Source organism: Echinops telfairi, unplaced genomic scaffold (assembly GCF_000313985.2).
Source record: "Echinops telfairi isolate 266 unplaced genomic scaffold, ASM31398v2 ScPeMD7_8;HRSCAF=38, whole genome shotgun sequence".
In the NCBI taxonomy this organism is placed as follows: Eukaryota; Metazoa; Chordata; class Mammalia; order Afrosoricida; family Tenrecidae; genus Echinops; species Echinops telfairi.
The window spans coordinates 12433678-12448334 of NW_022103905.1; the positions used below are offsets into that span (position 1 = coordinate 12433678).

Sequence of the window (14657 nt, forward strand, 5' to 3'; positions counted from 1 at the left end):
GCTCCGGCCCCAACTCTTGGTGGCTGAAAAAAGGAAACGCCGCCGGGAGTAAGGGGCATTCCTGAAAGGAGGGGCGGAACAAGCCAGCTGGTGTGTGTGCATTATGGTATCATGTCTTTTGATGTTTTGGAAGGAGAATCCCTCAGGTACGTTCTCCTCCCCTGCTCTGCGCTGCCTCCCCTGCGTGTGTTTTCCTGCCCGTCTTATTGCTTCTCTTGGCTTGCACGGTGAATCACAACCCCGGGGATTCGCCTAGTGTAGCCTCTGCATTTGTAAATGCTCCTCTCGGCTGGTGTTGAAGAGCCTGGGAATGGGTTTGAGAATCACGGTCATTGCTTTCTTTTAAGATGCACAATGATAGACGCTTGCCTAGTTTGCACTCAACTTTCAGGGGGCTGTCTGCATAAGGACCAACAGGGCCGGGGCAAAAGAGCTGTTTTAGGATTTGATGGAGAGAGATTTGGAGGCAAGCGGCTAAGAAAAGTTGAGGGCTTCTACTAAGGGGTTAAAAGCCGAGATGTCATAGACTCGCCTGGTGTCACCCAAGTGTTTTTCCAGCTCAGCACCCAGTCTGGAGCTTTATCAATGGTCCTGCAGTTGTAGCGCTTTGATCAGTCCTTCCGGAAGAAAATCCTGCAGATTGACTTTCAGGAGATGAATTGCTTTAATTGTGTGCTTGGCTCTGTTTTACAACTGTTCTGAGGTGCTAGCGGAAGCAGTCTAGAAAAATATCCCTTTTCTCCAACGGCAGGAGTAAACTCTAACTTCTGCAATTACATCATCGATATACAAGTATAAGAGAGAGAAAGGCAGATATGGCAGCAATAGTAACACTGGCTGTCTTATACCTAGGCTGAGATGACAAAGCTTGAAGTCACTATTCCTTATTTGCCTGGTAAAGAGAAAGATGAATAGAGGTGGGTGAGTAACATGTATAAAGGTGGGTTTTTAAAAACGTACTGTACTTCTTTAATAAGCGAAGACTAGAGATTTAGCCTATTTGAGAATTAATAATAAGCGCAATACTTGTGACCTACACTATTTAAAACACCACGCTTTATCCAATAAATAGCATGCTCTTTTTGAAAAGATAGGTGAAAAAGGTAATAAAATAACTGTACATGCACTGAAATTGAATGAGCCTTGCTAGGAGGGGAGAATGAGAATGTTGGCTAAATTTTTATACATACTAAAATATTTAACCAGTGTTAAGGTGTTTTCTTCTCAGAAAGGGTTAATCTGAAGCTGTAGAACTCTGAACTTGAAATATTGTGGGTGGTACTTTCTTGTCATCTAAAAGTCCAAGTGGCCTGGGGGCATGGAGGTCTGAGGGACTTAAATGATACTTTGTGTATACTGTAAAGTAAATCACCTACTCATTCTTTTTAATTTAAACCCTATCTTTATCTAATGGCAGCAATCTGGAGTGCTGAGTTAGACCACACAAAATGAGGAAATTAATGGTTTTAAAAGTGCACACATTGCTGTCATAGTGAAAATGCTGAAATAAGATAAGGAACTACAGGCACTTCCGGGACCAATACAGTGATTTAGAAGATGGGCAAAGAGTTGAATTAATAATCAATAGTAGGGTGTGATAAACAGTCTGATTCTTCTGCTGATGCCCTGTCTGGAGAAGGCTATTAAATTTGTAGAGGAAACACTGTAACTTTGATATAATAGTAATTTTAGTGAATCCACTAACTGATGATCTTTGCAAACTAATGAATAAGCTTGTCTGAGTTCACTTAAAAGGGTATTTGAACCTCCTATTTGCAAAGTTACCTTTCAAAATTACAGTGGCATTCTGTTGGGAAATTCATTTCAGTAGAATTGCGAACTTAGATTTGAAGATGGATAGGCAAACGCAGGTTTAGTTCCTCACCTCCGATTATTACTTCCTGAACTTCTGTTCATTCGATTTGGAAACTTCTCTCAGAGATTGTGATTGCCATGTTGGGAAAAATCCGTGCGCGGGTGAATTCTGAGGTACATAGGAGCATGTGAGAGAAACCTAGAGGAGTCATTTTCCATGTAGGTATTCTTAGACAGGTAAACTGTTGGCCTCCCCATGGTCGCTCCCGGGGGCTCAAGTGAAAAACAAATGTTTTGAGAATGATGATGGCAACAGCTGTACAAATGTGCTTGACACAATGGATGGATGGATGGATAGATTGTGATAAGAATTGTACAAGCCCCCAATAAAATGATTTTTAAAAAAGAAAAAGAAAAAATAATAGGAAATCGTGAATTGTGTGATGCACAGCACTGCTTGCTTAGGAGTCCGTGGATCATTTATATAGATGGCAACTTAGAGGATTCCCTTTCCAAAGACAAATTAGACTGCCTAGGCATGTGTGTGAAGGAGTGGGGAGTGTGTGGGGGTCATTCAAGAAGGGAATGTTCTTGGATATCTTTGCCGCTATTGGGAAAACTTGTGGTCTTGAAGGTCAGTAGACTTTAGTCTGGTCACCCCTCTTCTCCCATGCCCCAGGCCGATCCATGGGTATGGGCCTACTCTGAAAATGCAGTGCCTGAAACTATATCATGAGTTGTCTGAATTATTCTGCCACCAGTGCATGTTGCTTTCAGTTTTAGCACCATGAGTGTCTGATCTTTTAATCCATTGTTTTAATCACCTAACGCCCCCCCCACAACCCCCCAACCCCCCCCACCTATTCTCAACTAACTTCTGATACATAGCAATTTTATAGGATTGCTGCCCAAAGAGTTTCCAAATCTGTAAATCTACAGGAAAGGAGTATGCGACCAGTTTTTCTCCCATAGATCCCCTGGCAGGTTCCAACCACAAAACTTTTGGTGCAAAGTCTGACTCTTTAATCTCAGTGGCACCAGGGCCCCTAAGTTTTGGCTACAAAAAGGACATTTTCCAGACATTGAAAATGTGCAAATTACTATCTTATCTATAAAAAATTTCCTACTTTTAGCTGGAATTTTAGAAGTGTTAAGTACATGGCAAATTTATTTCTAAAGCACACATTTATAAATAAGAAGACCCTTTATAGCTACACTATGGTTTATGCCTAATATTGATTTATGTGGTGACTTTAATTTATCAGTTAAGCCATAATTATAAATGGAAAAATGGAATTTTCATTTTTTCATTGTTCTTATAAATCTTTTCTGGATTTTCAATGGTCTGTTCTTGGATTTCTAAGCTATACTTTCCTTCCAGCATTAAAAAAAAAATCATGGATTTATTAATAGCTCCAGTTTGTAGCCTTTGAGCTAGCAGAAGGGTGAGCGCAGGCTCTGTAATCTCCACACAGATAATGGATCCCACAGCAGTGTTCTCACTCCACTTGTAGTCTTTTAAGGTATAGTTAGGAGGACAGAAATAAGTATTCTAACCTCAGGTTCACAAGTCTTCTAGAGAAGTGGAAATGAAGACACACGGAATCATTTCTTCTTCTCTTGTGAACAGTTTGCGGTCCAAGAGGCGTCCACGTTTCCCATGCATATCCTAGTTATTGCATAGGCGAGTCTCAACATCTAGGGATTACTATTCTCTCAATACTGTATAAGGCTTTATGGCAGTCTTCCTACCAAAGAGTTAAGAAAGCATTTTTGTGGAAATCTTGCTGGCCAGCAGGATATGACTCAACATAAATTGTAGTCAGGGTCTTTAAAATATATATTTTTTTAATCAGAAAGAAAGAGAAAGAACCCTTCTCTTCAAATGGTGTATGTCTCTCCTCCTAGACATATACAACTGCACCTCGATCTTGTCTTTCCTCCCCACAGCCAGTCTCCCTTGGCCGTAGTCTTGCAGTTAGGGTGAAACATACTTTGTTTGGCAGCCTGGTGGCTTTTAGGCATCTGGGTCCAATCTGTCTCCTTGATAGAGAAAAACGTTGAGGTTTATGCATTAAAAACTAGTTTTCTTCATGAGTTTTATATGTTGAGACAACTTACTCTCAGATTAGCTTTGCAGCGGTTCTCAACTTGCGGGTTGCAACCCCTTTTGGGGGTCGAATGCCCCTTTCACCAGGGTCGCCTAAGACCATTGGAAAACACACAAATATTTTACGATATATAATTACATATTGTTTTGTGATTAATCAATATGCTTTAATTATGTTTAATTATGTTCAATTTGTAACAACAAAAATATATCCTGCATGTCAGATACTTACATGATAATTCATAGCAGTAGCAAAATTACAGTTATGAAGTAGCAATGAAAATAGTTTTATGGTTGGGGGTCATCACAACATGAGGGTCATGGCATTAGGAAGGTTGAGAACCACTGTTTTACATGAATTTAAAGCCTGTCAGTAAGTGAGTGAGTGAATGAATGAATGAATGAATGAAGGCACAACTCTGAGACAGAGCTCATGATTTCTGTATTACAGGTGGGAAAACAAGAGGATTTGGACATGGTCCCTGGGGCACATTTCTGAGGGAGGCCCTGTTGGCATGGCCCTCGAGCATTTGAGAAATAGCAGATCGGCCTGGAAGCATGCCATCGTTAGTGACATGCAACTGACCAAACCTAAGCACTTGCTTTACCCATGAAAAACCTTTATCAAAACATGCCCATTAGATCAGATAGAAAACTGCTGTGCATATCCCAACTCCTTTTTGCTCTCTATAGAAGAAAGTACAGAAATTAGTCTCCAATTGACTGGGCCAACTTGCTCTGTCACTCTTTCTTTCTAAACTTTTGGTCTCGTGTCTATAAAGATAAGAGTATGATTAGATGCCCAGGAAGATCCTTTCTGGGCCACACACTCAAAGAATCTATAAAACCCATATATTGCACATTCTGTAGGGCCGATTCCAACCGAATTGTGGCCATGGGTTTAATAACTGGTCTGCATCTCCAGAGACACTAGAGACAATCTTCACTGTTGGTGTGTATTAATATTTAGCTGTCTGACCAATTGAAGAAATAGGGTTAATCCTTTTAAGGTTGAGTGGGAATGGAATGACCTCTTTTTCCTTCGTACAACCAGGCAATGCTAAGTATTTGCTTAGTCATCTTCTATTTAACTGCATAGTTTGTAGAAACTCTGGTATCTGTGAGTCAATGAGTCTTTCCCACAGCTTGAATAGTTATTGAAATGCTGCCTTTTTGTTACAAGAAAAAAACAAATGCTGTTTGGGTGCTTAGCCACCTCTTTTATTAGAAGCATTCATAGATTAATCTTATTGAATGATTTTTAAGATCCCGTGTGTGTACACACTGTTTTGGATAAAAGTATATTCTCTCTCTGGCTCGCTCTCTCTGTGTCAGACACACTCAATGAAAACCAGTGACATAGAAAGTGGGGGGCGGGGGGTATTGCAGGGCTCTCTTGGGGGCTCAAGAAGAAAAACTTAACTAGGGAAGCACACCAAACCTAAAGGTAATTTTTATTTCCTTGTGAATTTTAAAGAAGTTTGTGTGCCAGGAGACAAGACGTCTAGATGATGCCAGACATCCCAAACTTACAGCGTACTCTGCTCACTTCCTAGAAAGTCATCCACGGGGCTGTTTCTCATCACACAATGTTGATGATGTTGCTGGGGGACACTGAGTCAACTCTGACCCATCGCCACCCTAAGCACAACAACCGGAACACTACCCGGTCCTGCGCCATCCTCACAATGATTCACCCGATAAGGTACTACGGTCCCGCAGGAGTGGTTGAAACATATATTTTAAAAGAAAATAAAGCCTGTTAAGTAAGTACAGAAAATGACAAGAAGTGTGTAATTGTTACTTGTTGGCTTTAGTCTTGAGTAGGGAGCATCATTTTCCTGTCCTTCGCTGTTTACATTTTTTCTTGGTGACTTGAATCGCCTTAGCGGCCTCTCCTACACCTATGGGGGCATTATCACTGAGATGCCTCGCCCTCACCCAAAGGTGAGCCAACTCCTCCAGGTCCCCCATCCCAAACTGCCCTGTTCAGCTATCCTCAGGCTCTGGGCCCCAAATCCAAAGTGTTCCTCACTGTTTGATTCTCTCTCATGTGCCACATCCCATTGCTCACCAGATCTCATGTTCTCTTCCACACATCACTCTTGGCCTGGCCTGCTTTCTTCTGATTGGCACCACCCTAATTCAGGTCCTTGTCACTCCATGCACTGGATACTGCTGTGTTGTTCTAATTGTTTGTTCCATCTGTGATGACCCTCTCCTCGGAAGCATCTGTTCCGGGTACACCTGCCAGATTCACTGTCCCCAAAAATGCTTTGATCGCGGCACATGTCACTCCTCGGCTCCAACACTTTGCAGGGCATCACTTATTATGTAAAGTACAGCTTGACAATCGGGGCCTATGCTGCCTTGTCCGCTTTGTTCTTCTCTCGTTTCTTAAAGGATTCCTGTTCCCATTTTGAAACAGAGTCTCCATAGGTGGCTTATCGTTTTCAAGTTCTGCAGTTTGATTCAGTTCCTTAGAACTACATCTTTGGAAAAATTCATTTGGTAATTCATTGTACACTTTCTAAAGAGATTTCTTCTTTGGTCTTGACCGTTAGGTGAAAACCTTTTGTTATTGGGTGTTACTTTTATTTTTATTTGTATTCAATCAATTTTTTTTTAGCAGGACTCTAAATCTGGTGAGTGTGGGATATGTGTAATTTTGGTAGGTTATTTAAGATGTGTGCATCTTAACTTGCTTGCTTTTAGGTTTTCTCTGCATTATATACTATTACTAATTTTTAGACTAAAAGACTAGTAAGGGAAGGGGAGAAAGACTGACATACAAAACAGGAAACACAAAATATACAAACAAAACAAAGCCGGAAAGAAAAGCTCAAGAATCAAGATAGTTACCTGGGCAACTGCATTAGGAGAAGCTGACATTGCTTTGTGCAAACTGCTTTTGGTAAAACCAAGTACCCTGAGAGTTCACCATACGTTTGTTAACAGTGAACACTATCAGAAGACAGCATGTCTTAATGACGTTCAATGTTACCGTTACCTGGGTTTCAGGAAGCATCTACCACCCTAACCTGGCCCAAAGAAAAGGAGGAGAGAGTCATGTGTGACCTATGGCCCTGGTTTATGCAAATTGTTTAAAGTTTCTTCCAGATACCGTTGCCATCCAGTGCTTGAGGAAAAACGTGTCTGAAATGCCTGTGTCCTTCAGGAGGTGCTCGTTAAATACATGGCATGGAGCTGGCACTCACGCCAGTGATAAGCACGGCCACTGAAAGGCGCAGGAGGGAAAGCTGTGGCAAATAGCTGGAGCAGGGACAAGGGGAAACGAAGGGCCTGCTTGCTTGACTTTAGATCAGAGCCAGGTCCGAGGTTACATGCATGTTCATATGTAAGGGTGTTTGTCTTCTTCCTATTCATTTCTCAAATCACATGTTGTTGAGAACACACACGGCACAGTATACGCCCAGTGAACAGTCTAGGTGGGTAGGATTCAATAGCCTTGATTTTGTTTTTCTAGTTGGACAACCATTCTCCTCTTCCTTTTCCCTATCATCCTTCCCTCAGTCCCCGCTCCCTGCATTTCCTATTTACTTGTTTGAATTCCTGTAGTCACCGCGCTCTCATATAAACAGGTCTTTTTAAAAGCACAGTGCCTAAGGCAGACATTGTTTACTAGTTAGGCGGAATTGTTTGGTTTTAAAATGACGTCACAGGCTATCGCTTGCCTTCTTCTTGATGAAAGGTTCTAAGACTAAGTACTAATTATTATTATTGACTTAGTATTTCTAGGAACATGACTGCACATCAGCTCTGTGCCCCATATTCTTCTCTACTTCCTCGGAAATGAATCCGTTCCCTCTCGACGTCTGGCGTAGAGTGCTGGTGGCATAGTGGTTTGCTCATTAGGCTGTTCACTGAAAAGTTCTAGGGCACAAAAAGTACTTGTCCAAGTAGGTACTGTTTTTGGATGTGTGAGTATTTCTAATTGTGCTTCAGTTAATCCATTTCTCATTTAAGTTGTCATTGTGAACTCAGTATCTTAGCTCTGTTAGCTGAACCTCTTAGATGATGATTTACTGTATTACTTAACACCAGATGAAGTGGACCCACTATCAAAATGTGTTCATATCTTAACGCACAGGGTTACTATGTGTCCGCAGAAATTACTGAGAGATAAAATTATCTGAAAGATAATCAGGAGATACTGTGAATTCCATTTTATCTGGAATTCAAACACTGGTGAATAATTGCCTTGGGGCAGGAGGGTAAGAAAAAGGATACATATCAGATATTTATAGATGAGGGTACTAATCATAGATTGCATGAAAACTTGTCATCTTATGTCTGTGACAGTATATAACAGCAATATACATTTATTAGGATGGCGTGGAAGATTCCCAAGGCATTCTGATTGCTTTCTGCAGTTTAAAATATTAAATTATTTTAAATAACACATTGTTAATGATTAAAGGAGCAAGGAGCCATGGTAGCACAGTGGGCTAAACATTGGCCTATTAACCACAAGGTCAGAGGCTCAAACCCAACAGCAATTCCTTGGGAGAAAAATGAGGTTTTATGCCCCAATACACATATAAACCCTCAGAAATCTGCCCCGTAGGGTTGCTGTGAGTCAGGTTCAACTCAAGTGCAGTGGGTCGGGGTGGTTGATGATAATGGATGGCTGCTATGAGTTGGAATCAACTTGATGGCAGTGAGTTTTTAAGTTGAGTTTAGGCAACTAAAATGTTATGGTTTTTGGCCTAGGAAATGGTAGGAAGGACCGTTGGTTACTAAGTTAATGCCTACGTGGGTCAGTAATCAGCACAGAGAAAAATTCTATCCCCAAATCATTGATCTGGATCCCAAGAAATCATCTTTGGGTGAAACCAACTGGTTATAACGGGGAATATAAATTCCCCTTTATAAATATTTGTACAAAATCTATCACTTTTCACAGAAAAGACACTCAAAATTAGTTTCCTACTGAAAGTAAACCAGACATCCATTTTATGCATAAAATTGGACATTTTTCATAATCCTGAGCTTTAACAGATTTATCTTAATTACATTTGCTTCAATTACTATACAAATTAGTTTCTTCTGTATCCTGAGGAGATTCAGCAGTGGCTGTGGAGTAGGCAGGAGCCAAAAGGAGAAAACCAAATGTTGGATTTAAACCTTATCACAGTACAATCCACGTTGCAGAATCCCAGGCCACAGAGCTCAAGGTTTACATTTTCCATTCTTGCTATAAGCTTGGGTGACCTGAGGGATGCTTCCTATAGCTTCTTGATGGAAAGGCATAGCTCTTGCTTCTCAACAACTGTCTTTGTCATAATTAGACCAAAAAAAAATAAGCTAAAACAAATAGACAAAAATAGAAAGAAACAAACAAACAAAATTAAAACCCTTGCTCTAGGGCAATTCCTACTTACAGGACTCATACACTAGCTATAAAACAAGTAGAGTCTAGGCTCAGGGGTCCTCAAACTATGGCCCGCGGGCCACATGTGGCCCACCGAGGACATTTATCCTGCCTGCTAGGTGTTTTTGTCCCGTTTGGTTTTTTTACTTCAAAATAAGATATGTGCAGTGTGCATAGGAATTTGTTCATAGTTTTTTGTTTGTTTTTTTAACTATAGTCCGGCCCTCCAACGGGTCTGAGGGACAGTGAACTGGCTCCCTGTTTAAAAAGTTTGAGGACCCCTGGCTAGGGGATTCTTGCTGGATTAATTTGGAGCTTTGAGTAGCATTTGCAAGAGAAACAAAGCAAGTTCAATATCAGACAAGGTGTATCTTTATGCAGTTTAATGTATAGTTACCTGCATAGTGGCTAAAGGCTTAACTTTTACACCACTTCTCTCCCATTAAGTCTGATCTGAATTTCTAGGGCCTCTGTCCCCTTCAGAATGGGGCCCTGGCGGCATAGTGGTTACACATTGGACTGCTAATCTCAAGGTTCATCATTCTCTTGAGATGCCCCTCAAGAGAAAAACAAGGCTCTCTACTCCCAGAATGAGCTAGCGTCGTGGAAAATCACAGGAGCAATTTCACCCTGTCCTATAGAGTTGCTGTGAGTCAGAATTGACAGTGAATTGTTGTTGTTTGTTTACCGCTTCACAAAGGGGCCCTGGCGGTGCTGTCAGATAAATGTTGGACCTCTCACCACAAGGCTGGCATTTCAAATTTACCAGCTGCTCTGTAGGAGGAAGATGAGGCAGTCTTCTCCCAGAAAGTGTTAAAGTTTCAGAATCCCTGAGATGGACTTAAATCAGTGGCAGTAGATTAGGAGTTTGATTACTCCCTTCAAGCAGTTAAAGTTCTTAGCCACTAACCAACAGGTTGGAAATTTGAACCTACAGACCATTCTTCGGAAAAAAAGTTGTGGCCGTCTGCTTCGGTAAACATAACACCCTTAGAACTCTCTGGGGCAGGTCTACTCTGTCTTACAGAATCAATCTAATGCAGAATTAACTCACGGGCAGTGGGTTTTTCCAGTGGGTTCTGCATCCCTTCTTTCATCTCTTCCCTAGATTGTAAACACCTTGTGGGCAAGAATCTGTGTCGCTGTACTAAAATTTTTGTAGAATGCTTAAGTGACATTCTGTAAGGCGCAGTAGAAAGAGAGAGAGAGAGAGAGAAAGAAACCATTGCGTGAAAATGGCTCTGACAGAATACAAAGCAGCAGTTACCGCTTTCTTGCTGGTCGGTGCCACTGAGCAGGCTCTGACTCGGAGCGAACCTAGGTACCACAGAAGGAAACTCCAGCTGGTCCTTGAGCCATCCTGACAATGGCTCTTATGTTTGAGCCCCTTGTTGCAACACTAGGTCAATCCATCTCATTGAGGGCCTTCCTCTTGTTCACTATCCCTCCTCTTTACCAAGCTTGGTCTCTAGGGACCATCCTCTCCTCCTAAGGAGCCCAAAGTATGTAAAGTGAAGTCTCGCCATCCTTGCCTCTAAGGAGCATTCTGGCCGTACTTCTTCCAAGACAGATTTGTTCGTTCTTTTGGCAGTTCCTGGTACTTTCAACTTCAAACTCGCTGTGTAGAGGCCGATTCTGAATGAGAGCTACCCTATAGGACAGGGAAGACTGCTCCCGTGGGTTTCAAGACTACAGTGTTTACAGGAGTAGATAGTAGCTGGTAGTTTCAAACTGCTGGTCTGATGGTTAGCAATCCAACCCATAACCCATTGAGCCTGTGGGCTCCTTAGACAAAAGAGAGTGCTTGTGTAAGTTCTCTTGCTATTTTAATGAAGGTGGAGGTCATAGATTCCGATAGTTGGTCAAAGACGGTATGCCAATGCAGAGAGAGTGTGTGATGGAAAAGAAACAGACATTGCAAATAATAATAATAATTTATCGAAAGGTCGCCAGGGTTGGAGTGGGGAAGGGAGGGGAAAGTAGGGTTCTAACACAAAGGGCTCAAATAGAAAGAAAATGTTTAGAAAATAATGATGGCAACATATGTACAAATATACTTGATACAATTGATGTATGGATTGTGATAAGAGCTGTAAGAGGCCCCAATGAAATCATCTTTTAAAAAAAAGGGAGGGGGAGGGGGGGAGAAAAATGAGGAGCTGCTACCAACAGCTTAAGTGGAGAGCAAATATTTTGAGAATGATAGGGCAACAAATGTACAAATGTGCTTGACACAATGGGTGGATGTATGGATTGTGATAAGAGTTGTATAAGCCCCAATAAAATGATCTTAAAAAAAAAGATCCCTTCCATTAAAAAGTCTTGGGGTTTACCAGGAAAGAAATACTTGGAAACACATTATTCCATAAGGAATTTCTTAATTGGGGTGCTAGACAAATATTGAATGTTTTTTATACATGAGCTGCTGAGCTGTAAGTTTCCCTATTGGAAAGGACTGAGTTTTATAGTTTTCTTTATCATAGGATGACAATGATGTCTCAATGCTTGCCCTCATGACCCACTTTAAAGTTGTCTTCGTTTTTAATATTTTCTGTTTTCTTTTCAGTGGAGGCTTTTCTCTGTTTTGTTTCATCGTTGTTGTAGGTTTTGTTGTTGTTGTTCGCTTCCTGTGCATGCATTGTGTGATCTTCTACATATGAAATCCATAATAGGTAAATTCACGGAGACAGTAACTGGATTAATACTTACCTCAGGGCCTGGCAGGGGAGGTTAAGGGGAAACAGGGAGCTAACAGCAATGAATATGAGAAGAAAATGTTCTAAAGTTGATTGCCGTGAAGCTTGCACAACGCTTCTTAATAGGACTGAACAACTACAATGTATGATAGGTGAATTATATGCCAATCAAACTTTCTTTTTGTTGTTGTTGTTGATGAAGACCTCAGCTGACGTGAGGGTGGGGAGCCCCTGCTATCGTCCCTCATCTCGGAGTTCTGCGGTGAAATCAGAAACTAGGCCGGGGGGTCTGGTAGACTCTATATTTATACTTCTTTCTCTGATCCCAAGCATGATCTCTCTCTAAGCAGTATGATGAGGCCGGGATCACTGGGAGAACCATCTGCCGCTTAATTGGGGAAGAACTCAAGGAGAGAACAGGCTTATCCAAAACAGAAACAGGCCTTGATAAGCTCAGTGGTCTCTGCTGAATCTCCAACCGATATCCTTCTGTCTCCCGCCTCTGTTTCTGATCCCGCCGAATCTCGCTTACACCCACCTTTCCAATTCAACCAAATTCTCCCTCCATAGGTTAACTCCTTGACCCTGTCAAAACGTATCCATTTTGTGCCTCATTTCCTTCCTTACTAGGAACTCTTTAAATGATCCCAAATACACAGCAGCTGTTTCATGTACCCAAAGGATTAGGAGCCCTGGTGGCACCGTGGTTAAGCACTAGGCTGTTAACCAACAGGTTGTAGGTTTGAAGCCTCCGGCTTACTCTGCCGGAGAAAGAGGTGGCCTTTGGCTTCTGGAGAGATCGAAGGCTTGGGAACACCATGAGATGGTTCCGGTCTGTTCTAGAATGTCAAGATCAGTCAGAATCCACTGGACAGAAATGAGTACCCAAGGGACTATGTGGGAAACAAGGACTGTGAATAAAGAATGGAAAGAGAAGTATATGTGTTGACTAGTATCCAACAAAACAGATAATAGAGGCAGAGGAAAAGTGCATAGACCTTCCATTTCTCCCCCTGCTGGACCAAAAAAAAAAAAATTGGTGACACACGTTAGTGTCAGTTGGTTTATTGATATTGGTGTATAAAGAACATACTACAGTCACACCTAAGCTTACATGATTAAAATTTTAAACTACCTTGCTTTTTTTTTTTTTTTGCAATCACATTTTAACATTAATTGATATTGCAAGTCCATGATTTGATCTCCCAACCACTGGACAGTCTACTGCAGCTGCACTACGTACTCCCCACCCCCAACCCCCCCATTCATCATCCACCTTTGCCTGAATGGTCCAGAGCCGATGTGAGTTCACTTGCACTTTTGCACAAAATGTTCAGTTTTGATGGACTCTTGTAGAGCTCCCCCAGCAACGGCAGCAGTGGTGGTAATTGCTATCAGTCCGATTATAGCTGCTATGACCATTCCCATGAATCAGCGAGGTCTTTTCAGCATCTCAGACATCACTTGCATTATGAAGGACGATTCTGGACTGCTCTCCCATCTGCGCTTCATCTCCACTGGGATCCACAGCCCCATCCTGCTCTTTAGGATGAGGATGTTGCCTTTTGAAAGGTTTATAAGCAGACCATGGTTAATACAAGTGAACAATTTATAATTATGGCAAGTGGCACTGCGAGCAGTTTCATTTATAATGATGTTTCCTCTAGCAAGCGCATAAGGCAGCTTTACACACGAGACCATGTATCGAGTCTCATTCTTGCGAAAAGTATAAGTATAGCCAAATCGATGGTGCCAGTAAAACTTCCTGTGTAGTCTGTTCAAGGTTTAGTGGCCAGAGGTAACTTCCACAGGTCCCACTGTTCAGGTCCTGGGGCGGGGAGACACAATGCCTCCTTCATGCCAGGCCATTAACTTTGACCTGGTAGTGGCAATGCCATTAAGGGTCTTGTGCCACTCACAATTACTGACATAATCACATGAGGTGATGTTGGAATCCTCTGAGCAATTAGTTAGAAACTTTCCGTGGGGGCTCCAATCAATAATAGTTACAGTGTCATTTCTTAACACTCTTCCATGTGGCCCCTGATATTTGAGCCATTTGAGTGTCAGCAATGACATGTCGGCAACTCATAATTTTACAGGTTTCCGTATCTCCTCTCCCCTCCACATTAGTGGAGTTTGCATATTCTGAAAATGCCTCACCCTTTATCATGTAGAAGCCATGGCTGATCTCACTAAAGACCAGCCAGTTATTCCATCCTTGAGAATTAACAGATAAACAGCTAGGGCTGGCGCCCACACTGAAATGCAGTTTCAAAACCTCGAGTGAAATTCAAATGTTTGCCTTCCCCATTGGGGTGTCTGGCTGGTCCCTCAACTCTCGGGGCACAACATCAGCTTCCCTCCTTTCTAATGGGCCTTGCTGGCCGAGGTGAACTCCACTGATCTCCTTGGCCTGTGCAAACATGTACATGGCCCCTCTCTGTGGGGCTGTTATCACCTGGAAACAGAATCATGGTTAAGATTGGGTGGTTTCTCCATCTCTTTGGTGTCTATCTTTCTCCAAACGTGGTTGCGACCTTTTTTTTGTGTGTGTGTGTTTGTGTGTGTTTTTTTTTAACATTTTATTAGGGGCTCATACAACTGTTATCCCAATCCATACACACACATCAATTGTGTA

General features: G+C 41.9%; 1 protein-coding gene across 1 annotated transcript in view; it reads left to right on the forward strand.

The window, feature by feature from the left end:
* The first annotated feature begins 13 nt into the window (after window positions 1–13).
* UNC13C (unc-13 homolog C) overlaps window positions 14–14657 on the forward strand; it is a 586641-nt gene continuing 571997 nt past the window's right edge. The window contains exon 1 of the mRNA XM_045286469.1: window positions 14–146. The gene's annotated coding sequence lies outside the window, so the exon portion shown is untranslated. The remainder of the gene's footprint in view (window positions 147–14657) is intronic.